Source organism: Pteropus alecto, unplaced genomic scaffold (genome assembly GCF_000325575.1).
Source record: "Pteropus alecto unplaced genomic scaffold, ASM32557v1 scaffold65, whole genome shotgun sequence".
Classification (NCBI taxonomy): domain Eukaryota; kingdom Metazoa; phylum Chordata; class Mammalia; order Chiroptera; family Pteropodidae; genus Pteropus; species Pteropus alecto.
In genome coordinates this window covers 334,472-361,344 of record NW_006439191.1, presented here as the reverse complement: position 1 = coordinate 361,344, position 26,873 = coordinate 334,472, and the positions used below count along the sequence as shown (strand labels likewise).

The 26,873-nt window shown below is 49.9% G+C and overlaps 1 long non-coding RNA gene across 1 annotated transcript in view; it reads left to right on the top strand.

Moving 5' to 3' along the window:
* LOC107195954 overlaps positions 1-26,873 on the top strand; it is a 126,525-nt gene that overhangs the window by 67,196 nt on the left and 32,456 nt on the right. The window contains exon 4 of the long non-coding RNA XR_001517266.2: positions 5,993-6,093. This is a non-coding gene — a long non-coding RNA (uncharacterized LOC107195954). The remainder of the gene's footprint in view (positions 1-5,992; positions 6,094-26,873) is intronic.

Sequence of the window (26,873 nt, the reverse complement as noted above, 5' to 3'; positions counted from 1 at the left end):
ACCCATCGGTCAGCTGAGACTTTCTCAGAAGTGCGCTGTGGTCCAAGACTCTGCCCGCCTCCTCCCTCTGTCCTTCGCAGGCATCCCTCACATCCAACGTCTTGCATGACTGATCCTGTCTTGGCACCTGCTTCTTGGAGGACCCAACTGACCCAGAGTGGGCAGATCCTTGAGTAAGAGAGAGAGAGTCATACCTCAGCATGAAGGTGACTCAGGGCTGGGCTAACTAAGTTCAGGGCAAAAGAGAATAGATAAAAAGAATGGCTCGAAGGCCTTTCTGAAAGAAGAGTGAATGGAAACTCGTGCCTGACAACGTGAAGGGCAAGGGAGAAGGTGGGGTCGAAGACAGCGCTAAAATTGAGACTAAACCGCTGTGTCGTGGGGGTGGAGCTCATTTGAGGGAACCCTGCCTAATGATAATTCTATGCTAATTAAGCGTTTGGTGTGTGCGTAAAAGAAATTCAGAGCAATGTGGAGTTGCTCAACATTTGTGGAGGGCTTTAACAGTTTACTGAGCATGTTTGCACATGACCTCATTTATCCCTTAACGGGGATTTTGGGTAGGAGAGACGAGGAACAATTAAGGGCGGTCCTATGTCCCTCTCCTTTCCTGTGGTTTTACTGCCAACCCTCCCACTCCAGACTGTCTTCTTCACTTCTGTTTCCAAGGGCTGAAGAAGTTGGTCAGGTTAGGCCACCTCTGGTCAAGGTGGTAGATCAAGGTATGGTTAGCACACGGGAAGCCTACGTGTTGTGGCTTAAGGCCATGTGATGGTTGGAAATGGGGGGTTTGGGTGAGTGACAGCATTGATTTGTCTGGATCACAGCATATGTCATAATACTTAGGGATAGTGACTTCACAGAGGTGTGTGAAATGTTGATTTTTAGGGGTTACGGATAAATTGTATCCCTGTCTGTTACGGATAAATCGTATCCCTGTCCGAGAGGGAGAGAGACGATAGAAAGATAAGAGGTCAATGTCAGTGAGAAGGGGAGACCGTTATTGGTGGGTTGGCAGAAGGGCAGTGTTACATTGACACGTTTTACGTAGGGATGCATGCTTTGCGTGTTTGCGTGTATGTGCTCTAACCTCAGGTAGGGTAATGAGAAAGGACTTGGTGGAGGGAAGAGAAGAGTCTTTGAAAGAGTCGTGTCATCAGAAAGATTGCAAAGAATTTTAAGATCCTTAAGATTGGCAGCCATTTATGCCGGCTCAGTCCGCTAGCCCATGATGAGCACCTCCTGTGGCTGCTCGGCGTTATGGATGGCACAGATGTTGTGTCTGGAAACGGAGCTAGACTTTGAGGTCTCTTTCCACTCTGGGATTGGATAGACAGGTATTTGTTTAAAAGAGCCAGATGGTTCAAGGGAGTTTCTAACTTTACACTGTTGGGTACCAGGTTTCAAACTAAATTTGGGCTCTGGCTTCCAGCTTTCCTGTTGCCCCTGGATTGAGAATAGCCTCTCACTTACCAGCCATCTGGTCTCCCTAAGTCTCTGCTACTGCGCGATGCCTCCAAATATCTTCCCACAGAGAGGAAGGAATCTCAAACAAAACCTATAGATGAATGTATGTTTTTCCAGGGGACCTCCAGGTGGGATCCTGGAGAAGAATAGGTCCCCAAATTGAAAGAGTCCATGGGATGTGTGTCATATTTATGTTTGATTTGATAGAGTGGGCTCCCTCGAGCAGTCACATGGTGAGGTGAGCCCTGTATGGGTTAGCCCATGCTTGTGCTTCTAGATCTTTGGTTTATTGAAACTTCCTTTTCTAAACATGCAGACTCTGGTACTGATTATCTGTCATCCAGCATCAGTAAACATCTATAAATGCCTGCTATGTGCAAGGCACCGGTGGCACAAAGGGGTAGAAGAAACAGTCTACCAGTTTGAAATGTATCTCTGATTTTCTAAGATGACAAAAATAGAGAACCATTTAGCTTTAACCATAACATTAATTATTTTTAGGAAAATAATCCATTATTATTTCTATCAGGACCATCTCTGGACAGAAGGCCGTAACCAGGGCTTATAGAGACTTCAAGACAAATCACAGTATAGATTTCCTCTGCTTCCCACTCCCGACCCCAGTCCCTGACAACCCAGTGTTTTTATCCTGGTGCGGTCAGGCCACAGTGAATGTCAAGGGCTAGTTGGAAGAGGGTAAGAAATCACAAAACTGACCCACATGACCAGAGGGGCTGAACAGGATGGAATGGAGATTCTGACCACTTGCTTTGCTCTGGGAAATCTGGAGTTAATGGACGGGGGTGGTGGGGTGGGGGTGGATATCGAGCCTCAGGCCCTTCCTTTTAAGCGGCAGATGGCAGTGCCACCTCACTGCACTCCATCTGCTGCCTGGGCCGTGTACCTGGGTGGGATGGCCTGCTCTGATCTACACCAGGATGCCTCTGTCTACCAGTGGGAGTCATTATAGCTGAAACAAATGCGTGACAATATGTGGATAGATATGGCTCAATTGGTTCATGACAGGTCTCTGGCTAGGAGAGCCTGCAGCAGCCGCGGTGCTGGACAGGAAGGCGGGGTGGGTGGTTTAGAACTAAACAAGCGGTGGGCGGACGTCGCCCACCACATCCTGGTCCTCATAAGTCTCACGTTACAGATGCCCCCCGGGCTCTGTGTGAGCAGATTTGGAAATGAAAAGTCCAGTCGATCCAATTTATGAGAGGTTTTTCTCAGTAAGAACAGGCAGGCTATAAAACTGGTAACCGTTCCCCAAAATGATTTTGCAATGCTTGGAGGCTCCTCTCCATATATAATGGGGGAGTTTCCAGGAGCAGTAGACCCAAGTGTGTGCGTGTGTGTGCGCGTGTGTGTGCGTGCGCACGTGCGTGTGTACACATGTGCGTGGAGTCGGCTCACTGCAAATGTTTTCTTCCTGCACGAAAACAACTCTTGTAATTGTGGCTTCAGCTTTTATTGTCCAGCTGCATACCCTGAGTCACCGTCACGTCACAGCCGTACCTCCCAGCCCGTGTCACACCTGCAACCAAGTGTGCTCCTGTTGCGGGAGTGCAGGGCACAGCGTGTGGACGGCGAGGCTCTGCTCCGAAGGAGAAGGCGCACCGTTTTCTGGGCCTGTCCAGTGGGCTTTGGCCGTGGGGAGCGGGGAGTGTGGGCCCCGCACGGCCCTCCTCGCACTCCCTGTTCCAGGCCTTTCCAGTCTGGCGTCCTGTGCACTTCACGCGTCCCCTGGGCCTCCGCACGCTGTTCCCCAGCCTGCGGCTTTGTGCCCCTTGCTTCCTCCCTCCCTCCCCACCCCGCTAGGTCAGGCTAACGCCTCCTCCTTTCTGGAGTCTGTGGCTAGTGTTGCTCCCCCTGAGAAAGCTTTTCTGAGCCCCCCGAGCCTAGCGCTGTGTCGTTCAGACCAGTCCCTGCTTCGGTCACGGCATTTATCGCTCATCTGCTGCTTTGTTTTCCGCACTGAGCTATGTTCTCCACGAGGCAGGGATGGCTTTATTTTCCTGAGCAGAGCCCGGCACGCCCTGGGAGCTCCGTGACCGCGCGAATGGACGCAGCGCTCGGTTTTCATCTGTTTCGCTCACGCCGCCAAGGTCTCCCTTTATCCAGCTCACCTTTTCTTCGCTCCCTCGTCCACTCTCTCCCTCGTCCAGACCACGGGTGAAAACACAGCCCTCGCCTGGCCTGGTTTTTTTCTTCTGTTCATTTTAATTAACTCAGAGATTCTTTCGTTCGTCTCTATATCATACTCTGAAGTCCGTTTGCATGAAATAATAAAACCTCGTATATCGTTTGTTTGTTTTCTTTTCGCCCAAACTGCTCTGTGGTGATAGAAGGAGAAAAACAAAGCTATCGGGAGAAGAAAATGTCGGAGCCTTTATTGCTGTCCCTACCCTCAGCCGTGCCCAGTGTCCTGCTTTTTTTGTCCCTTCTGGAGAGTGAGCCTCTGGTCTTTGGCCCAGGCAATGCTGAGGGAACCAGGCGGCAGGAGACTAACTGACCTTCCACAGACTTTCGGTCAGGTGCCTGTGTTCAGCCCCCACTTCATCTCCGTTCCCGAAGGTGCCTAGAGCGGGTTTTAGAACCAGCTTCCGTAGGTCGGCTACTCATCCATCTACTCTGCGGTTTCCATTATTGTGTTATCTTTATCCTGTCCACTTTGATCGAGGGGTTTAGCCGTACTTAGCGCGAGTCTCTTTTCCATTTTTATGAGTTTTTTTTTGAGGGAGCAGAGGCTGATGAGTGTGTTTGGTCTGTCACCTTTAACCGGAGCCCTCAAATTTCTTGAAACAAAAAAGGCATCTTCACGGGGAAAAGATTGGAAATCATTGCTCCAGCTCTTTTATTCCCTCTACGTCTTGTTCAGAAACCCTTTACTTTTGTCTCCGATGCTCACTGGTCTCTACTATCTGCTAGTTAATCTGACTTTACATTTTGACTAATTGGTGCATATAATAATCAGACACATAACAAAATACTCATTGCCCTTGAGACCACGAGAAGCCCAAAGCATGTCGATTACCTCCTAATGCGAAGAGATCAGGGAAGTAAATTGTTCTACTCTAGAAAACAGTACTGTGGTTTGCATCAGGAGAAAAAAAGAATTGTTGTTTTTATGAGCCCATGATTTTGTTATTGACCGGTTGGCTTTTCAGAGGCGACAGGCATCATTTTTCTTTTCTTGGAAGATGATTTTTCAGGTCCTATTCAGCTCTTCTGCTTTGCTAAGGTTCTTTAGGGATAACATTTGAGTCAGTCGTAAGCCTAGAATTTGAGAGACATACTGTTCATATCCAGATTACAATGGGACAAGGAGGACTTGGAAACCTGGAGAGGAGGTAGCTGGAGCTGCACGTCCTGGGTGCCTTTTGTCATCGTTGGAATCAGACTGGACGTGCCAGCTTATAACAGTGCTCGTTTATCCAGACTGATGATGGGGCGGGTGTGAACAACACAGGAATGAAGACTGGCAGCAGTAACTGGGCAGAGGGGATGTGGGAGGACTTGGGGAGGCTGGTTCTCCTCTCGGTGACCTATACATTTTCATTCATGAGGTTAACGTACATGTGGCTTTTGGCTGGGACATGCTGAGGGCCTGGGGTTTCCTGATTCCGTCTCTTTGTGCCTCCTCTAGTTGTTCCCGGGCTTATTCATTTCTTTTAACTGCTCTTGATAGTTGACAGATAGCCACAGGTGGCCTGACCTTAAAGTGTATTAGGGTATTAACATAAAGTTTTAGAGGTACGCATTTGTATTTGCCTCTAAAATACACGTAGAGACAGATGTGGCCAGGCTTGTCTTTCATCTGGTTTGGTGGTGACAAACATGCTACATAATAATAGAAAAGAACAGAACATATACTTTTTTCACCCTGTCGTCGCTACCGACTGGTTTTTAATCTGAATTAGTCATGATGGATATTGAACTCTCTGGAATGCAGCATACCTGGATGAGTCACTGTAAAATTTACTTCTTACGTATGAAAGTCATGAAATGAAAGTTTATTCCCCTGATTCCTCTTGGAGAGGGGGAGCGTTTTGGATGTCATTTTGAGAAGCCTGTTGAGCTTCGGGTAAGGGACCCCGATGACATGCGCAGGAACCAGGAGGCGGCCCAGAGGCCTTGTTTTCCTGCGTGCTGAGATGGGCAGGGCTCTAGGCTCCCGGCTGGGGCCGCCGTGTGCCCGCGCCACGCCTGATGATGCGGCGGACACAAAAACCAACTTTCTTTCTTTATTTTGTTGTTTCAAACAGTGTTGCTGAGGCCTTTCTCTCTGTGTTACTCAGTCATGTGGCTTCAACTGATGTATCACCGGTGTCCATAGCCAGTGGCAGGGATAACAATAAACGGGACGGGATCGGCGGTCTCCGTGAATAGATGGTGGAGAGTTCAAAACTCACGTACAGACGTTTCGAGAAACATTAAACTTTAAAGAAATTGCTCTGGGTCACTTGAGTCTATGCTCCTAGGTGCTCCCCGCTCCATCCTACTATGTACTTACCTTCCCTAGGTACACACCAGGAGCTGCGGGCATTCGGAGGACAGAGAGAAGCTTTCTGGCAGTGGACAGTCATGAGTGACCAAGGACGCTTTCTGGAGGGAGGACTTGAGGTGAGTCTTGGAGAAGCGTGAGTGTCTGTTCGGGAGTGGTCGATGATGTGCGTTGGGGCGGTGGGGACGTGCCAGGTAAGGGGATGAGGTGAGTCCCAGCTCAAGGGCAGAAATGCCAGCCACACTGGACCGGAGCGGCCGAGCTGCAGAAGAGCGAGGGGTCGCATCTGAATAGCGTTTGGGGCTCAGCGAGCGCGAGCCAACTGTGAACAATCCGGTTTGTAGTTGGGAACTTCTGGTGACTTTGGATATCAACAAAGATGCTCTGGGCAGGCTAACTGGAGGACGATCTGCAATGGTGCAGGTGAGTTTAGAGAGCAGGTCGTTTGATTTGGTGATTCAGAATCAGAGATATACTGCAGAAGCACCTGTGGAGCACTTCAAAGTGCTCGGGCTGGGACCCCCACCATCGGAGAGTGAGATTCGGGAGGTCTGATGCGGAGTCCAAGAAATCTGAATTTGGAAAAATCTCTTGAATACATTTTGTTGTATTCTTCGGTTAAAGAAAAACCCCGAAATGAGAGGTGATGGCGACGGTCTACTTTTGATGTAATGGAACTTGGATTTAAGGCAGTGGCAATGGGAATGGAGAAGAAGGGTTCAATTTGAAGGCCTCTGTAAAAGCAAAAGCGGGGCACGAACTGGTATTAGGACGGCCTGCTCCGATATGCGCGCCGTCCGAGCCGTCCCCCGGCTCTCTGCGCCTGCCGGGCCCCCCACTCCCTCGTGACTGCGTCACCCTCACTCATAACCCTTCCCTAGGATACGATTCCGCAGACCGTGTAGTTCTTCAAGATCTTTATGGACAATTAAAACAAGGCTTTCGTACACTGTCATTGCTGACATGACCATCGTCATCAATGTTTTAAAAGCTATTTTATTCTAATTTCCAGCTTCGTTTGTGTCCAATTCTCTCCTTTAAAAGAAAGGTTTACAGAGCAGAGTTTCTATTGCACAGAGGCACACGATCCCCATAAACACTGCACGTCTGATTTCTCCTTAATGTCTGTAGGGTTAATGGGGGACCAGAGATAGCGTTATGCCTGGTGATATTGGCGACGCAGGGTATTCCTGATCGTGAGCAAACTGGATTTAAGTGTTCTTTGGGGACTAGAAAAAAATATCTGGTTCTATCACAAGCCCTTTATTCCAGGACAGACAGTGTTTCGTTAAAAGGCAGAGAAAAAGCGCTGACGTCGACCCTTCCTTTTTGGGAAGCTGATCCTTTTTGTCCTGGAACAAAGACTGGGAAAAATATTCACATCGCAGCCATCAGGACCGCACAACTTGCATGCGATGAACAGACGTACTTACCGTTTGATTTTTGTTTTTTCTTTTTTGGCTACATGATTCGGCATTTTGATTTGCAGTGGCCATTTTGAAAAAAAAAAAAAAAACGAAGCATTTCTTGGTAGTGAAATTCGTTTCTTTGGAATATTCCTAGTTTGTGGCCCCGTTGACTGTGTGGTGTGTTCCTCAGTTCAGTGTAAGATAAGGACATGGGAATCTCAGCAAGGTCAACGCGGGTTAGCCTGGCATGAAGTCCACGAGGATAGGACCAAGGGACGTGTTTAGGAAAGGAAAGGACACAGCTACATCTGCAGACGACAGTCTCGAAAGGTCGGGGAAGACCCCCCAGCTACGCTAGCTCCCCCTGACATCCGGCACGTGAGTTTGCGTGAGCCGTGCCGGAAGCGCACTGTCTTCAGCCCGTGTCACCTCCCTCCACCTCCTTCCCGTCAAGGATTCCGGCTCTGTGGCAGTGTCTGCCGCTTACCCGGCCGGCCTCCTCCCCATCCCTGAAGACACCGCGCTCCACTTTCCTGCCTCCATGCCTCTGCTCTTTGGCTCTTTGCTTATGATTCATTCCTTTCTTGCCCATTCGCCTCAGTCAAAATCCTACTCATTTATTTTTCACGGCCTGATTCAATGTCACCTCTATGACGAAGCCTTTCAGACCCCCACAGTCATTCTCACATATGTAATGAGCATCCGCCATATGCCGGGCGTGATGCCGACGTGGTGCCTGCAGGGGACCACGTATGTGCTGCCACGGCCTCCACGCTGTGTGTTCCAGGCAGTACCTGGCGAAGTTAAGCCAAAGCGCAGGTCTCTCATTCCTACAAGTCCCCAGTTTCCGTTTGCCTGGCGGCTGCACCCACACCGAATCAGTGGCTCACGGGACGGTGGAGAAATGGGTGGTGTGACGTTTGGTCTTCATCCACAGTTCCTGGCTCACAGCACCTCAAACCTTTGGTACTTCCTGAATGATAAGAGTAATGGCAGCTTTTTTTGTTATATTTGCCTTTTCATCTTTAGTTCCTGAGAGAGCTTCTGAGCCATAAAGGTGAAATGGATGTCTTGTTTATAACAAACCCTTTTCAACCACACGTGAGTCTGTGTTAAGGGGGTGACTTTGGGAAAGCCGACAGGTAACCTAAGGATGGGGGTCAGTTGTCAGGCGAACCGATTAGCATTAGTGGACTGGAATTTTCAGTGCCCCGTCCCCACCCCTGGTGGTGGGAGAGGGGCTGGAGGTTGAGGTCCGCCATCAATAGCTGATGATGTAATCCATCATGCCTATGTAGTGAGGCCTCCAGAAAAATCCAAAAGGAGGAAATTCAGAGATCTTCCAAGTCAGCAGACCAGAACTCAGCTACGTTCCGGGAGGGTGGCGTCCTCCAAACTCCACCGGACAGAAGCTCCTGTGCTCAGGGCCTTGGTTTCCTTGATTATCCTTGATAACAAACCAGTAACCTATGAACAACTGGTTTCCTGTAGCTGCTCTAGCAAGTTAATCCAAGCTGAGGAGCAGGGTCGAGGGAGCCTTTGACTTATAGCCAGGTGGTCACAAGCACAGGCTACGACCTGCACTTGTGACTGACACCTGAAGTGGGGCATGTCTTATGAGATCTGACACGATCTCCAGGTAGATCGTGTCAGGACTGAGTTAAATTGTAGGATAACCCAGCCGGTGTCGCAGACTTGCTTCATGTATGGAAGTCCCTGCCATTCTCCCATCTCCCCCGGTCCCGAGCATTTGGCGATGGGACGTGCCCACAGGATGCAGAGTATTGCGTGTGAGGTGAGTGGAAACAGCAGAGTTTTCCTTACAGGTGGTGAGGGAAGTTTATATGTGAACGATCTGGTTCTCCCTGTGGGACCTAGTAACACTCAGGTGACCTGAGGACCCTGGGAACTTTGGGGCTAATCCTCTGCTTCCCCGGGAGGCTGTGAACCTCTTAGAGAAAGTCCGAATTTGCCCGCCATTGTGACAGCATCTTGAATAGTGGGTCGAGTAGCGCCCAGCCCCACCCAAATTTGTGTTCGCCTAGAACCCCAGAATATGACCTAATTTGGGAATAGGGACTTCGCAGATGTAATTAATTAAAGATCTCAAGATGAGATCATCCTGGACTGAGGGTGGGCCCTACGTCCAATAACTGCTGTCCTTGTAAGAAGAGGAGAGGACACAGAGACAAAAGGCAGAAGGCCACGTGAAGACGGAGGCAAAGACTGGTCTTGTGCCACCACAAGCCGAGGGACGCCGAGAGCTACTGGAAACTGATGGAGGCAGCGAGGGACCCTCCTCTAGAGACTTGGAGGGGACATGGCCCTCCTGACACCTCGATCCGACTCCTAGGTTCCAGAACTGGGAGAGAATAAATCTCCGTTGTTTTAAGCTCCCCCTCCCCCTACCACTTTGTGGCACTTGGCTATGGCGGCCCCAGGAAGCATGTACGGTGCAGAGCAGGGGGCAGTGCCGGCGCTTCGGGTGGGGCTCCCGGTCGCCCAGCCCCAGGCGTGCTGCCAGAGGGGTCAGGAACGTACACGGGCCGTGAGAATGCCAGTACGCTGAAAGAGCCGGTGACAGAGGGATGTAGGCATCGGGACAAGGGAGGCCATGGAGGAGGGCCAGAGGCTGGCACTTCAGCCCCGGGGGCAAGCACAGCGCCCCGGAACACTGGGAGGGGTCAGCCAGAGCAGTGCACACTGGGGTAGGACATCAATGTCCAGATAAGACCAGAAACGGCTCAGTCTTTAGAGGGCAGGGGACAGTGTGTGGACCACAGGCTCATGCTGGATGCCATTAGGATAGGAAGTTTCCCTCTGCACCCCAACACCATCTTGACAGGGAGGCGAGCGTGTAGCCCCAGCGGCTTTGCAAGGGGAAAGCAGACCTGATAGAAAATTTTAACTTGGAAAGTGAGTGAATATTTTCTTGGAAGACATGTTTCTAACTTAAAAGAGGCCAAGTTATTTTTTTATTAGAAAATTTAACATTCGTGTGTGTGTGTGTGTGTGTGTGTGTGTGTGTGTGTGTGTGTGTGTGTGTTGTCATTGGGGATTGAACACAAGATAAAAATAGTTACGGAAAATATGTTTATAATTTTTGCTTATTTGAGTTTCAGTATATAAATGTCAACCTCAGTCCTACTCCACCCCTAAATGTTTACCATTTTCTGTATTTGTTTCTTCCACTGAACGTGAGCTCCTGGTGGGTGAAGATGATGTGATACATCTTCAAATATCTGTGCTCGCAAGACCTAATGTGACAGTCTTGACGCATAGTATGTTCTCACTGAATATTTGTTGAATGAATGAAAAATTCAAAATGCGTAATATTTCCTTTTATTTTTCCTCAGTATCTTTCTTTCAAGTTCTATTTTGTAATTATTTTTCCAGTTTTATTGATATAATCGCATATAACATTATATTAGTCTAAGGTGTGCAACAAATTATTCAATATATGTATATATTGCAAGATGATCACCACATTAACATCAGTCACTTCACATAGTTATAGATTTTTTTCTTGCGATGAGACCTTTCAAGATTTATTCTCCTAGTAACTTTCAAGTATACAACACAGTATCGTTAACGATGGCGCCGTGATGTGCATTACATCCCCACGACTTGCTTATAACTTGAATTTTGTACCCTTTGACCACCTTCACACATTTCGCGTCTTAAAGACTGTTCAGTTCCTCCTTGCCTTGCGCCCCCACACCGCAGAGGCGTGAGGTCTGGGGAGCAGGCCTGGGGTCCCGGAGGAGCCGGGAAGGTGGCAGGTGCCAGTTATGGGGTCAGAGAGAGAATTCCCATTTAGATCTCTCCAAGCACAAGAAGGGCAGGGTCTCATGTCTGTGAATAAATCAGAGATGGAGAGGAATCTTTTGGAAACAGTGTAGTTTCTGGTAGGATCTTTGTTGCTACTTAAAAAATAATAGTATTTGAAACTCCCACCGTACAAATTAATTCAGATGTAAATAACCATTCAGACAACGAGGAATTTGACAAGCAGAGGTATCTGCCAACACGTCCCGAGTAATCAGCGACATTCCTGCGCCCCTTTCATTTTGCTGGCAGCACTAGGCAACACTTACTTGTTTCTTAGCCTCTCACTTGATGATGCTGATTCTAGGAGATAAAAAAAAAAAGATTTTGGATTTTGGTGGCAGGCTTCCGAGGCTCTGGAACCTACTATGAGAGTAAAGGCTGGCCCTGGAAACCGAGGCCGATTTAGCATTAAGCCTCGGGCCAGGCCACTAGCTTCTCCCTGACCCACTTTTTCTTTTCTTTTCTTCTTCTTCTTTTTTTTTTTTTATTTGAGCCATTTTACAGGGATCAACCTTCCAGGTCACTGTGAGAGTTGATTAAAGGCCTGGGCTCTGGAGAGGATTTTTTGAGCCATTTTACAGGGATCAACCTTCCAGATCACTGTGAGAGTTGATTAAAGGCCTGGACTCTGGAGACAAAAGTGGCTAAGTGAGCACAATGATCGCTGTTCAGAAAATCCCCAAATGTACCAGACAAAACTTCCTTTCCTCAGTTTGGACCTGCTTTGGTCTCACCTTTGCCTGGACATTAGGGCAACTGAATAGTTTTCAGGGGCAGATGATTGGTCCTTTGCTATTCACAGGCTCTGCCCCAGAAGGTCATTGAATGCTCACTTCCTGTTCAAGGGCATTTGAAGGTATAACCCTTGATTATACGTGTACATTCTGAATCAAAATAATGGCTTAGTTTCCTCAGATGAGATGGAATATCTGGGGTTAAATGAAATATATGTTACATACCTTTCTATGCGCAGGCAAAAGTGATTTTTCTCTCGGACAAGCTGCAGGCTGCAGCCCCTTTTCTAAGCTGACTCTTACAGGGTTGGGTCGGGGCTGCTTGTTGCATGGGTTACTTGTCAACATTTGCACACTTCTCTCCGATGGCTGATCTATAGGTTAAAGTGATATTTCTGCCCCAGACTTAAGTTTTGGGGAGGAAAAAAGATTTCAAATCCAGAAAACATGCACACAGCTGCCCAGCCCCTGGGAAGGGGCTCCCTGGAGCGGAAGGGCCTTCTAGCTCCTCCCAGGTGGGGGCTTGCTAGAGAGACCTTCTGCTGGGCTCAGATGTTTGAGAAATACCAGGATATCAGAATATTTGCTTTTAAATGCTAACAAAGTACTTGGCCTAGGGTAGACCATGAATAAATGTTTGTCAAATGAATGGATAAATAACTGAAGCCCAAATTCCACCATATGACCTTAGAAAAGATTTTTGGATTCTTGGTTCCTTTGGGTGGTTTTACCCCTATATCTTACCCTCTCTCTGAGACGGCCCTCCCTCTGATCCATGAGCATGGGGTGTATATGTGCCCAGAGGCTCCCCTTCCCCGCCCTCCCCCTCCCAGGTGATGGGTCCTGCCTGAATTCGTGACAGCCATGTCGGGACCCCAGTGGGATTCCTGGGGCTTCATTTGAGCATTACGTTTTCCTGGAAGAGTTACAGTGGTCTCGCTGCAGAAGCAGCTCCTTCTCTAAAGTTACATGTACAGAAACATGATGTGGGAGACAGATTGGAAAAGGTAGACCCTAACTTCTCTTGACCTTGTTTTTATTAATTAATTAATTAAATCCAGGTTGGCATTCCAAGGCCTCCAAACTTACCTTTCTAATTATGCTTTCCATCTCACTCATAGCCAAGCAGATTTGTTCGGTGATCAATGAAATAATGTGCGTGTTGGCGCCCTGCACCCCTTCACTTCCTGAAATCCTACGTGTTCTTCCAGGTCGAAAGGTCATCAGTTCTGTCAAGTTCCCTCTCTCTCTCAGCCACTGTTGTCTCCGAACTGTGAACTCATTTCTGATCGGCGGCGCTATCCAGGCCCTTTGTGAAGTGTGGGGTTTGGGAGCCAGCTCTGGGGTCAGATTGTCTGGGTTTGTGTCCTGATCCTTCCGTTTACTAGCTGTGTGTCCTCCGCAAAGTCACCCAAATTCTCTGTACTTCTGGGCCTTATCAGTAGTGCATGTGAGAAGCTTGGTCTCACAGGGGAGGAGGCCTTCTTGGAGGCCCATTTCAAAGCATCAGGAGAAACCGCAGACTAATCAGGTCCAATTATCTTGGCATCCACTCCTTGCCCCGTACACCAAGACACAGAGGCTGGCACCGTCCCAACTGGAGATCTTCTGTTATTATAGATGTTAGACACTGAACTGTAAAACAGCCCGTTTTTACTCTCAGAGGCTTAGCTGCCAAGTTCCTTTCATCTCTGTCCAGGAAGCCAGCCTCCCTCGGCCTCTACCTCTGGGGTACAGTGAGGGGGCGTTTAAAGCTCAGGGTTCGGAGTCAGATACATCTGGGCATGAATCCTGCTGCACTGTGTGATCTTAGGCAAGTGCCTGAGCGCTCTGAGTTTTAGTGTTCTCACTGGTAAAGTGGAGATGATGATACCCACCTTGCAAGCTACGGGCATCAAAGGAGGTAGTGCTGGCAAGTGCTTACCCAGGATCTGGCACCCAGTAAGCAACCAACATTGATTATTAATAACCACTATTTATAAACTGCTTTCACAGAACAGATGAACAGTTGCTGTCATCATCTGGTGGGGGTCATCATGTGACATCTGGTATTCATTCAGATGAAGCTGCAAGAACTTCTTTTTGTTCAAATGTGAAAGCTTTTTTCAAGTATGTGCGGGTGTGTATGTGTACCGACACTCAGATCTTCATAATGGTTTCAGAATTCTTTAAATGAACTGAGAAAAATAAGTGACACAGCATCTAAAAACTGAAATTCTGGTAGAGTACAGAGGGGTGGGGGACAGGGAGAGGAAAATGGGTTCCCAGGGAACAGTAGAGTCAGGGCCTGGGGGGCGGGCACAGGAAGGAAAGGCAATCATGGCAGTAATAGTCAGACGTGGAGAGATTAGGTCCAATGTTAATCTTGTGACTTACAGACTCAGTAGCTGTGGGGCTAAACTTAGTAGCCTCGGATTTTGCGCAGGAGCCTGACATTGTTATTAAGGGCGCACCCGTGCACAGCACGTGGAAGAATGGGACGATATCTCACCTCTGATGGAGAAGCTCAGGCTCTCGAGTTTCCTATCTGAATTAGCAAACAGAGAAAGGAGAATGGCATCACAGACTTATCATGTTGTTAATAATGACAGTCCTGGCTGTCATTAGGGGAGCTGGGTTTTAGGCCTGCCGTTGGGAGGCTGTGGGCATTTCAGATCTCCACCATGTACCATTAAGCTCCCCCCGCCACCCCCACCCCCGCTCCTGACCCCAAAGCTCAGCAGTTTCCGAGTAAGATGATTTCCTCTGACACAACAGCTGCCTCTTAAGCAGTATTGTTAAAATAGATGATACATCTCCAGATGTGGAAGGAGCCAGGGTTCAGAAGTAAATGGGGTGCACCTAACAAAGGCTCATCGTTTGCGATCTGTTTACGGTGGCTGTTTACCAGTGCTTATAATAGGGAAATCACTTAATTTCCACAGAAGGTCGTATTCAGTGGGAAGATGACATTAAGACGAGTTAGGGACACAAGCAGGAGGGTGTATCCCATTACTCGGCCTCCCTAACCCAAGGATTCCCTGAAATTGTCAGTTCTGTGCTTAGAGGACCTCCCCTGCCCCCAGCCCCTATCCCCACCTTGTTGGTGAAAATGCGGCTTGTGCGTTTGCTGTGTCCTGCTTGCACAGGCCAAGCTGTCTTATACCTGGTTGTCATGCCAGAACTGATACGCATCTGCAGGATGTGGGGAGATGAGTTACCTGCGTAAAGTCAACACAGCTTGAAAGTGGGAATTTAAACCCAAAGCTTCCAACTAGCTTGTCATCTGATTCAACTCAGTGAAAAATACGTCTGTCAAATGATGTTGGAAGCCCTGTGCTAGATGCCTCCATGACATCTGCACAGGCTCTGTGCAACTCTGTTAGATTTTGAGCTCCTTCCAGGTATGAGTTGTGCCCTGCTTATTGTGCCTACAGAGTAGTAAGTGCTCTAAGGTAAATAAGTGAAAGGTAGGCATGTTCCTTATCTGCATTTGCTCGTTATCTAGTGGGGCAAGCTTGTTTAAGTCAAATATGATACCAGACTGTGACAACTGCATCTACCCACTCACCCATCCATTCATCTATCCATACATCCATATATCCACCCACCCTACCATGCAACCATTCATCTATCCATCCATCCACCACCCATCCATCCATCCATCCATCCATCCATCCATACATACATACATACATCCACCCCAACTCATCCATCTATCCATTCATTCATTCATCTGTCCATCATCCATCCATCCATCCATCCATCCATCCATACATCTACCCCAACTCATCCATCTATCTATCCATTCATTCATCTGTCCATCCATCCATCCACTCATCCATCACCCATCCATCCATCTATCCATCCATCCATCCATTCATTCACCTACCCATAATCCATACATCTATCCACTCATCTGTCCATCCATCCATCCATCCATCCATCCATCCATCCATCCATCCATCCAACCATCCATTCTTTGAGCATTTATTGGACACCTATACATGCTAGACACTGGGAAGGGGAATTGTGATTAAAAGATGAATAATAAAAGATGAAAGAGTCTCTAATCTCAAGCACTTTTCAGTTTATAGAGGGAGATGGACATGTAAAGAGTTGAATTATAAGACAGAATGGTATTCCACTTATATGTAAGATATCTAGAGTAGTTAAATTCATAAAGAAAGTAGAATGGAGGTCGCCAGGGGATGAGGAAGGGGAAACGGGGAGTATCAGTTATAGAAGATGAAAGTATCAGTTATAGAAGATGAAAACTTTCTGGACATGGATGGTGGTGACGGTTGTACAACAATGTGAATATACTTAATGTCACAGAACTGAACACTTAATGGTTGAAATGGTAAATTTTATGTCAGGCATGTCATAACAGAAATCTTTCAATATTATCACAATCACTGCCATCATACTAATGAATATTGGCTAAATAACTTGCGAGGTGGGAGGAGAAGATCTTTGAAGTCAAAGGTTCTTTCTGGTTTTGGAGAGATTCTGGGAGAGGAGAGAGAGCGGCTTTACCAATAGCAGAGGGAAGCAGGAAACAATATCCTGCAGACCGGAAAGAGGCTGAGGTCTGGGTTCTGGAGGAGAGGTAACCCCTACACTGCTTCATATCAGTGACTCGTAGAGGGCGTAGGACCTCAGAGACATGGCCGCATGTCCCTAAAGAGGCTGGTAACTGGTAAAACAAGACAAAGCAGGGCTGGGGAAAGGGAAGAACACTAGAGGCTATGACATGGATGGGGGCTTGAAAGTCAGAGTGGTAGGATAATGGATTCATTTTTTGTTTGTTTGTTTGAAATTTTCTTTTGATGTCGACACTCCTAACTCTGGTAATGCTGTGCTAGATAATCAGGCCAATCCTCCCACTGAAACATGATTTAAAAAGCTATATAATATGTAAAAAAACATCTTAAAAGCATCAAAGACTTAACAGGAGAGTAAGGAATTACTGGGGCCGAGTTCTGAGAGTGGTTGGGAATCCAGAGAAGTCAGTGTAGCACTCGAGGCCGGTTTTGTCCTAGGGGCATTTGCTAATCTGGAGGAAGTAGCTGAGAGGCTGGGCTGTGCTTCTGCTGTTTTGTAGCACTGGGAGCAAATGTCAGAGTCCAAGGACCACCAAGGCTTGGGACTTGCTTACCTACCTGTTTTGGCCTGGGATCCAAAAAGGATTGCTCCACAGAAATGAGGGCGAACCAGGAAACACTCATCTGGTTAGCCCAGAACAATCTCAAACCCTGAATTTGGATTAACATAATTCTAGAGGGCTTGTTTTCCCCCGACACCTGGCCAAAGAATAGGAAAATCCTCCTTGAAGAAACATAACACCATCTTAGACTCCAAATTTCTGCAAAGAATTTTTAAAAACAATGTTTGACATACAATAAAAATTACTAGACCGATGAGGAGTTAGGGATCCACAAGCAAGAACCAGCAGAAAGAAAAGACAATAACAGATCAGCCCTAAGAGAAATCAAAATATTTGAATTATCAAATTTTCCTTTGATTATCTTATTGTTTTGGTCTCATGAAAGTTTATACAGTATAATCACAATAATTAAATGATCGATATAAGATAAAAAGCACAACACAAGGCTAGAGACGTCTTACTATTGTGTCGGTGATGTCTGAGAGTGGCAGATTATGGTGTTTGTTCGACCTTTTTCATTTCTGTATTTTCCAAATTTTCTTTAGTGAGAATTTATACTAGAAGACATATTTAAGTAAAAGAGAAAGCGATACAGAGTATAAACAGAGCAGGGCTGGATTCACAGGTGTGCAGCCTCTAGAGTTGCTCAAGGTCTTGTATTCAGAAGGGCCCCGCCCTTCATTTAATGTTCTGCTGTTGCTATCCTGAAATTTTTGATAATTTTTTTTTTTTTTTAACAAGAAGCCCTACATTTTCATTTTGCACTTGGCACCGCTGAGTACGTAGCCAGTCTGGACTCGGAGGCAATTAAACGCTGATCCGTTGACCACTTTGTCCATAGCCACTGGACTTTCTCTAGTTTCCCCACTTCCCACTGAAAGGCGTCAAGTTTGCAGATTGGAGGTGCAGCCAAACAGCTGCATGTATGTTGGGGTGTAGTGGAAATAGCCCTGAGTTAGGAGTCTGCAGACCTGATTCTAGATCTGTCACTAGGCTGTTGTACGACTAGCTCTCTGTAATTCATTCCGTCCAGTTCTAAAGCCATTGGAATCACACCTGTGAACAGTGCAGCTAGCAGACCAGGATTAGAATCAACGGATAATTTATTTAGTTCCACTCTGTGCGAGAGCCCGGGTGCAAAAGACGTGCCGTGACCCATGATGTGGTTGTAGTTTTCCGCCCTGATTTGCCACTCATTTTTCAGGATATTTCTCCTTACTTTCCGGATTTACTGATTTATCTGAAACCCACGTTCTCTGTGGAATGATCGTTTGTAACCTCTTCCGCTGCCTATCAGAACTCCTTACAGTGGTGCATTTCCAAGAGCTGGCCCACCGGGGCAAAGTGCGCAGATAGTAATCCCTGTCACTTACAGAATGAGCGCCGAGTGCCAGGCTCTGTGCTAGGTTCTTTATGTTCTCATTTAATCTCAAGGGCACTGGTAGTATTCTTGTGTCTATTTTTCAGATGAGGAAATCAAGGTTTAAAGAGGTTAAGAAACTTGCCGCTACCAAGGGGTCTGACTCCTAAAGCACATGCTCTTGACAGTTACACTAGACCAACACTAATAACACAGAACCGTGGTTGCTGCCTCCTCAGCCCAGAATAGTGCACGGAGTCTAGTTTCCCCAATCCCAAGGTCAGGTGGCGGGGGAGGGTGGAGGATGGAGGGAAAGATGCGAATGGAGAATTTTGCAGGGGCTGGGAGCAGCTCTGCAAACGCAGCCCGGAGCTTTAGTGGGGATTACAGTTTGGAAAAACCCACCCGAGCAATCCTGGGGTCCAAGGGCCTGTCCTGTATCCCCTACCAACACGTGACCAGCCCCCTCTGCCCCCACATTTCCCACTCTGGTGAACCTGTGAGAAGCGGGAGGGGCGGCTGACGCCTTTGGACTCGAGGTACACATCATACCCTTCCGCAGCTTCCCACCTCCTCCAGACGCACGTGTTTAAAGAGTCCCTGCTCCTTCCTCTCGCGCCCCACTAAAGCGCGGCCGACCTGAGCTGCTGGCCCCAAGTTTCCTCCCAGGGGCCGGCGCGCACGACTGCAGCGGCCACGGCGATCCGGCGGCGCCCGCCGCCCACCTTTTCCAGCCCCCGCCGCCGCAGTCTCCGCCCGCCAGGGAGGGCGTGCTCCTCGGCGCCGGAGCCGAGGGTGGGGCGCCGAGAAGGAGGGGACCCCGAGCGCGCCGCTTCAGCGCTCGCAGTGGCAGCGGAGGCGCAGGCAGCAGCAGGTGGAACGAGCTCCGCAGCGAGCAGCTCTTCGCCTTGGAATCCGCCGCTGCAGCCGCCCGGGTCGGAGCAGGCCCGCTGGGCTGGAGCCCGAGCCCACCCGAGTCCGAGCCCTAGTTTCGGGGAACTTGGGTGACCGAGGCCGGCGGGCTGGGGCTGGGCGCGCCTAGAGGCGCACAGCAGCCCTGGAAGCCGCGTCCGGGGCGCAGGTCCGAGGGGACCTGGCTCTTCCCGGCCACCTGAAGACCTGGGGAGAAGTCGCTGCCGGCTCTGGGATTTGGGAGGAGCTCGGAGTGCGCCTGGGCACCTCGCTGGACGCCGTCCGTTAGCGCGCCGGTGGCGCGGGAGGGTCCTGAGCCGCGCGCTCACCTCCCCGCTTTGGCTTAAGGAGCAGAAAGCACTGGGCTCTTCCCGGGCTTCTGGGAGGCGGGAGCTTCTCGCGGGTCCGCGGCGGAGTCCCAGCGCCCCTCGCCGTGCCGGTCCGGAGGGGTTCGCTGGTTGGCACCAATCTGCAAGAGTTCTCGGCCCATCTGGTTTCTGCGATTTGGAGACGGTTCCCGCCAACAACGCGCGAAGCACCTTGCACTGTCCGCGCGGGCGGCCTGGCGTCCCGGGCCGCTGGAGCCTGTGGGAATCCCGTCCCCATCCAGACCCTCCAGTCCCTCTCCGCCTGGCGCGCTGCCTCCCAGCCCCTGGCCTCGCGGGGAGAGTGCAGACGTGGCTCCTTTCTGCCCTCCGGAGGGAGCGCGGTCCTGGAGGGGGGCATCGGCCTCCTAGGGGCGCCCGTGTGTGCGGAGGGATCGGGGTGCGGGCAGCCCGGCCGCCGGCCATGGCCTTCACTTTCGCGGCTTTCTGCTACATGCTCTCGCTGGTGCTGTGCGCTGCGCTCATCTTCTTCGCCATCTGGCACGTGAGTAACCGGCGGCGGCTTCTAACTCTTTCCTTTTGCCTCAAACGCGCCCCTGCCCACCTCCTTCTCCAGTTTCTCTAAAATGCCATCTCACCCGCTCCACGTCGCGAGTGTGGACGCCAGGCACGGTGCACGTGCAGGTCAGACCCTCTGTTGCTTTCTGTCCCGAGGCCGGGCTTCGCCCTCGGTGCCCCGGCCACTGGCCGGAGGCGGAGGGACCGCTGGTTCCCGGGGCGAGGCCCCCTTGCCAGGGCCTGGCCGGAGTGCTGGGCCTGGGGAGTGGCGGCGACAACACCGTATCCCCCTACTTCCCCTGTCCCCTCCTCTCTTGTCCGCAGGGAGACGGAGAAGTGCTGGGTCGCCCGGCAATTAGTCAAGTAACTATAACAACTAAACATTTAAAATGTCAGCATCTGTGGTGGGCTGCATTTAGACGTAATTGGAGACAGTGGGAAGAGGATGAGGGTGCCTTGTAAGGGGAAGTAGGGAGAGGCTAGGCCAGGGAGGGGAGGGTCCAGGTCATGGGGGTCCAGGTGGAAGAAGGCAGGAGAAAAGCCAGGAGGCTGGGGAGACTGGGGAGGGATGGGGATGAATGAGGCCTGAGGCTGCAGAGGGAGGTCACACAGAGAGGGGCCAAGGACAGCGTTTCCTCCTTGGGTTTCCTGGGGTCTGACCCATTCGACTCATGAAGCCCCCCTGCAGGTGGGCAAACCACTCTCTCTCCAGGCCCCCAGCACCCTAGGGGCCACCAGCTTTCCCACTGTCCTTCCAGGGGGCCCCCCATGTCGAGGGCTGTTGTGGTGTGTCCCAGCAAAGCAGGTATGGTGCAGGAAGCGAGGTGGAATGATTCTGAAGAGAAGCAGGAAGAGAAGCAGAGAGCAGGGCGGAGGAGGAACACGGAGGGGGGGGGCCCTCAACACTGCATGGTGTGGCGAGTCCCCCAGACTCTCGGGGCCTCCTCCTCCGGGGCGGGTTAGCGCTCTGTCTTCACTGTCAGAGGTGGTGGGCAGAATGGCGAAGGCCAAGCAATTTGGGAGGAGCACCGCAGTGCACAGTCTCCCACCATTAACAGCCCTCCCTGCCCAGCAAGTCCGGGTGACAGGGAAGGACCCTGAGATGAATTCCTTGAGGCACGGTTCTGGGGAGCCTTGGAGGGCACGCGTGCCGTGGAAGATGACCCGGAATGAAGACCGGGAGGAAGTTGCAGGGTGGGTGAGATAAGGTGTTCGGTATAAGTGGTTTCTAGAGTGAGAGGGTTTATCTGAAAATAGAACGAAGCAGCTAGAGTGGCTCCTGTTACAAGGAGGAGAGGGGACTTCTGGGGAGCAGGAAGGTTTCTAACCACGTCACCTTAGGAAAGAGGCTGGCTTGTCACCCTCCAGATCTCAAAAGTGAGAAAGCTGACCCGGGTGATCGCCAAGCTTCCCCGTATGTGTAACATGTTAGAAGCCCAGGAGTCGGTTGATTTAGGAATTTGGGGGTGAGAGAGGGAATTCAGACAAGGAATTTCCTGATCAAAAATCCTTCACGTGAGAGCGATAGGATTTTGCACCCTGTCTTTCTCTGCCCCAGAATTCTGGGTCTCGTCTGGTGGGTCTAACCTGTGGTAGAGAATTGAGCCTTGAAGTTGTTGACAGTTGTTAAGGGATTCAGACAAGGAATTTCCTGATCAAAAATCCTTCACATGAGAGCGATAGGATTTTGCAGAATTCTGGGTCTCGTCTGCTGGGTCTAACCTGTGGTAGAGAATTGAGCCTTGACGTTGTTGACAGTTGTTAAGGGAAGACGAAACTTTACCTAATTTAGAGTAAAAAGGGGTGCAGCCCCCCCCCCCCCAGCTCATGTGTTTTAAAGAAGCTTCCTCTGCTTCTTTGGATCTGGGGAGTTATCTGCATTCTAGAAGGCTAGCTACCGTACTCCCTTTTTTTCGGAAATACTTCATTTGCGATTTCTTTATGTGTTTACCTTGGCCAGAGGGTGGCAGGTACCAGAGAGTTCCATCAAGCTGTCAGACATGGAGTTCTCTGGACTAGCCTAGAGCAGAACAGGTAACCAGAAAGAATAATTTTCTCTCACTCAGGGAGATAATAAATAATTCAAGAGCCGGTTAATTAGATGGACGGGTTGTGCCGCTGGTTGACTGATAACATTTGAATCGAAACCAGGCACTGCCGTGATCCCGCGTTGGCCTCTGCCCTCCCCAGCGCTCACCCCCTTGTCCAGGGGCAGCCGAATCTGTCAGGTTTCCAGTTGGGGTCGGGTCCTGACCTGATCCCCAATAGAAGTGGCGAGTTTGCAATTTCTAAGAATAAAGAGTATCTGTGCTCTGAATTCAAATTATAATACCGTTTCCCGAGTGTCAGCCCCTCTTCCTCTCCTAGCCTTTTTCCTTCTCCCTCTCTCCAAATCAAACAACCCGAAGCCCCAGCGCATCGATTTGGTTCCTGAATAGTGAAAGGGGGGATCGGAGACTCATCGATTTCGGTGAACACGTTGTATGTGTGGGAGTTGATTACATGGCGGTAATGATTTCAACCAAAATTAGGAAAGTTAGATCCGTGTTAGACTCTACGTTTTTTGCTTTCTTTCCAGCTTCTTAGATTCCTTGTATATTTCCTGATTTGATGAGCCATGTTGACTGTTTAGCATATATTGACATCCCAAGTAAGGAACTGAGCACTTAACAATCCACAGCAATGAAAAGGCCTGCCCCACTGCCGCGTCTAGGCTGTGAGATATGTAATCGTACATTCCTACTCTGGGGCACCAATAGGAGCTGCTCGTTGTTGAGTGCCGACCGTAGGCCAGTTCTATCACTCTGAGGACCTGTCAGCTGGGCCTCCAATTGTTTGCCTCCCCTTCTTCCCACGGGAGGTCCGGGAGCAAGGATGCATGTGGCCAGCCATCGGCAGGACAGTCCTTTCAAGTCTCGTTTCTTACTGCGAAAATTTATCTGCATTTGTTTCCAAATGAAAATATTTCAAATTACCAATTAATTTATTTGATATCAGCCACTATCTTTGAGTACATTTCTCACATTTGGAAGATGCGGAATAAAACCGAGGGTTTTTTTGATGCATGTGTCTGGCTCTGCATGCCTTCAGGCAAATCGCCCTTTAGCACCCAGGCAGCCACTTAGTCCTCATAACTGACATTTTACAGATGAAGAAACTGGATCAGAGAAGTTATGAAGCTTACCTAAGGTTGCACAGCTGGGATGTATGAAAGCTGGGATTTGAGCTGAGTCTAAGGCGCTTGTTCTAACTCTGGTCACTGTCTTTGGATTGCCTAACTTTGATGATCATTTCTCTCCAAAGGATCGCCTTTCTCTGTATAAGTAAAATATTCGTAGTTGGAATTTCTGATTGGAGTTATAACAACAATGACAGCAAGACACTAAACATACTGTATATCCTTTCTGAAAAGAAGAAATTGCATTTCGTTTTTTTCAAAATTACATTTTCTGCTTATAAAATGATACAGGTTCATGGTTGAAAAAATTTGAAAATACAGGGACATGTAATGGAACAAAATCACCACTAATCTTGTCATCCAGAAAAAATTTGGATGTCTCCTTTTCTAGTCATTGTGTATGTGTATAGTTCTAAAAACTGCATATTGACGTTTAGAAGGGGGAAAAAAAATAAGTGTTCTAAAGGGTTTCAGATGTGAAGTGATGTTTCTTTCCAGCCAGTATAAAATGAACAGCGTTTACCCGCAAGAGTCCTCGCAGCTCCAGCTTGGTCGAGCTGTCTTGTTTATATAAACACAGATGAAACCATTCTTTGAAAAGACCGAAGATTCATTAGCAGTTATTTCGGGTTTTTAACTTTTAAAGTTTTTTTTATATGTAGAGTCACATTTTAAAACGCCGTGTGATGACAACATACAAATAAAATAACTTCCCAACGCCATTTCTTTGGATTCCTGGCAGTGTTTGTCATTGGAGAGTTTTAATGGGCCTTGACTGATGCTAACAAATACATATTTACTGAGAGGCAGTTTTGCTAGGCGAGTGTCTTTGCGGCCGAGCCTTTCAGCCAATTTCACTCTGTCACAGACTCAGCCACTGGAAACCGAGTAAACTGCTCCGTTTCTCAAATTATCCATCTGGAGACAAAATATATGGGTCTTTACGAAACGGCAGGGTGCCGGGGGGTGTCAGTCGGCTTTCCTTTTATGACCTTGCTTTGGCCGACCCAGATGAGGGCACCAAGCACATGGCTGTGCCTCGCCTGGCCTCCGGTGTCCGTTCTGTCTGAAACACCCCCACCCTGCTCTGCCGCCTCCACATTCACACGGGACCTCTGCATCTCCAGCCTCGCAGGCCCCACTCACGGTTATGGTGGCCGGAAGCTCCGTGACCTTTTCTGCTTCACCGTTGTTTCCCCAGAGCCTAGACCAGTGCCTGGCGTGTACGAGGGGCTCAGTAAATACTCGTAGAATAATGTCTCGTTTCCGCTGTCTGGGTGCATGCATTTTCTGCTATACCTTGGCACTTTGAAACCTTGGGAACTGTAGTTGTTCAAAGGAAGCCTGGCCATTACCGGGGTTAAAGGGCCCGTTTTGATGAGAACGGAGCTGGTTTTCGTGCAGCAGCCTGGGGAGAAGGACTGGCTGTACCCGCAGAAGATGCCTTCGTGAGGTGTAATGTCCGCGCTGCCTTGTGCCGCCACGCCCCCGCTGGCATTGAGATGCTGGCTGGTGATTATCCGTAAACTATCCGTGGAGGGAAGGTTTGCATCGTCATTGCGTCCCCGCCACAGTCAGGTTGAGAGAGAGGAGAGCAGGATGCGGAATCCACAGATGACCTAAATCAAGCTGGCGCTGGTCCCTGGCCCAACTACGTGGTGGGATTTCAAGGCCTCTTTGGGGTTGGATGTTGCAGGGGGCACGGTGGCATTTGACGTTAGAGTTACTGACCAAACCTTAAAGGCAGTGAGTGTTGGAAGCCTTTGCCAGGTAATTGGAGCATCCACCTGTACTGGCCCTGAATTTTGAGGCCCACTGACCTCACTCGCCTTGTTTCCAGCCCTTTGTCCCCCTGACATCCGCACGGCTCTGTGCCGCCACCCTGGACTCGACCCGTGTTCTGCAGCTCCGCCTCCCAGGAAGCCTGCAGGCGGGTCCCCCTGGGCCTCGCTCTCTTGCAGACGTGCTGTCCGGATAGAGATTTCACCAGCCTGTCTTGTCGCTGTCATCCAGCTCCGCCGAGGACTTGGCATCTGGTCACAGTCACATCCTCCGGTCCTGTGTCATCCATCCTAGGTGCTGTCGGTGATCGTCACTTCCAGTGGCCACTTCCTTCCCTTTGGGCCCACGGCCTGGATGTGCCTTTCCGATGTGACCCCAGACCCCTCACCTCCGCACTCTGCGGCCTGTGCCCTGTGCCCTGCGCCTGGCCCTCGCCGTGACTGACCATTTCCTCTCAAACGTCTCATCCCTTGAGGGGACGATTCAGTCTCTGCCCTTGCTCAGCTGCCGTGTCCTGTCACTCCCACCCTGGTCTCCCAGGGATCCACCCATTCCCCTCTTCCCTCCCCCAGGTGCCCGCGGGCTGCGGGGCTGAGATGAACGTCTGGTTCGGCCTCGGCTGGTCCCATCATCCCCTCATAACTCATCAGCATGATCCTTCAGTTCTTCCAGCTCCTACAGTAATATTCTAGGTGTTGGGCATTTTCTCAGAGCCCCCCGAAGCTCCCCCAAGCCCTCCATCACCTCCTCTCAGCAGATGACCTCACCTCCAGCTCACAGAGAGGACAGAGGTTCTCAGGCAGGGCCACCGCCCTGTCCTGCCCCTCCCTGAACTTCTCCTCCATCAGAGGTAAATTCGGCCCCTGTGAATTCCCCAGGGACGTTACTCCATCACTTATCCCCACTTCCTGTGTCCCTTCCCACTGCCCTTCGCCGGCCCTTCCTCCCTGTAGATTCAAAGGTTGTGGTGTCTCAGCCGACAGACAAACCCCTTTGTCCCTGACCCTTCTGATGCCACCAGCCTCCCTTCCCTCGCAGAGTTCTGCCTCCCCACACCCTGCCTTCCGTTCCTTTTCATCCTTATATCAAACATGCAGAAAAGTACAGACTCGCAAAGCCTTCCTCTGCAGCCGCCGCTCAGAATTAGCACATGTTAGCCCTTTGCCACTTTGGCTTATCTTCTTCTAAGGCATTCATTTCCTCTTTGGCTCCCGCCTTGTGTCCCACCCTGCTCTTGGCAAGGGCGCCAGTGGCTTCCTTCCGGCCAGTCTCTGACTGCCGTTCGGTGCTCATCCTGTCCTCTCTGTGGCTTTGACCCGGTTGTCCACGTCCTCCTTGTGGCCCCCTTTGCACGCTGCTCTGTTCCCTGTCCCCACAGCTGTCCCCACGCCCATGCCTGTGTGGGCTCGTCCCCCTCCCCTTCCACCTGCCTGCTGGTGGTCTCCCCACCTCCCAGACCTGTCCCCTGACGTAGGTTGTGTGGTCTGCCTACCCCTCATCCCACAGAAAGCCCTAAGCCGAAGCGCCCACGCGCCCTCCTCCGCACAGCCTCGGAGGGTCCCACACCGCCAGCTCCTCCCCACTCCTGTCTGTCCTGCTGCTCCCTGCCTCGGTGTGGCCTCTTACCTGCCCTTTCTCAGAGCGTGGTGGTCTCTTCCCA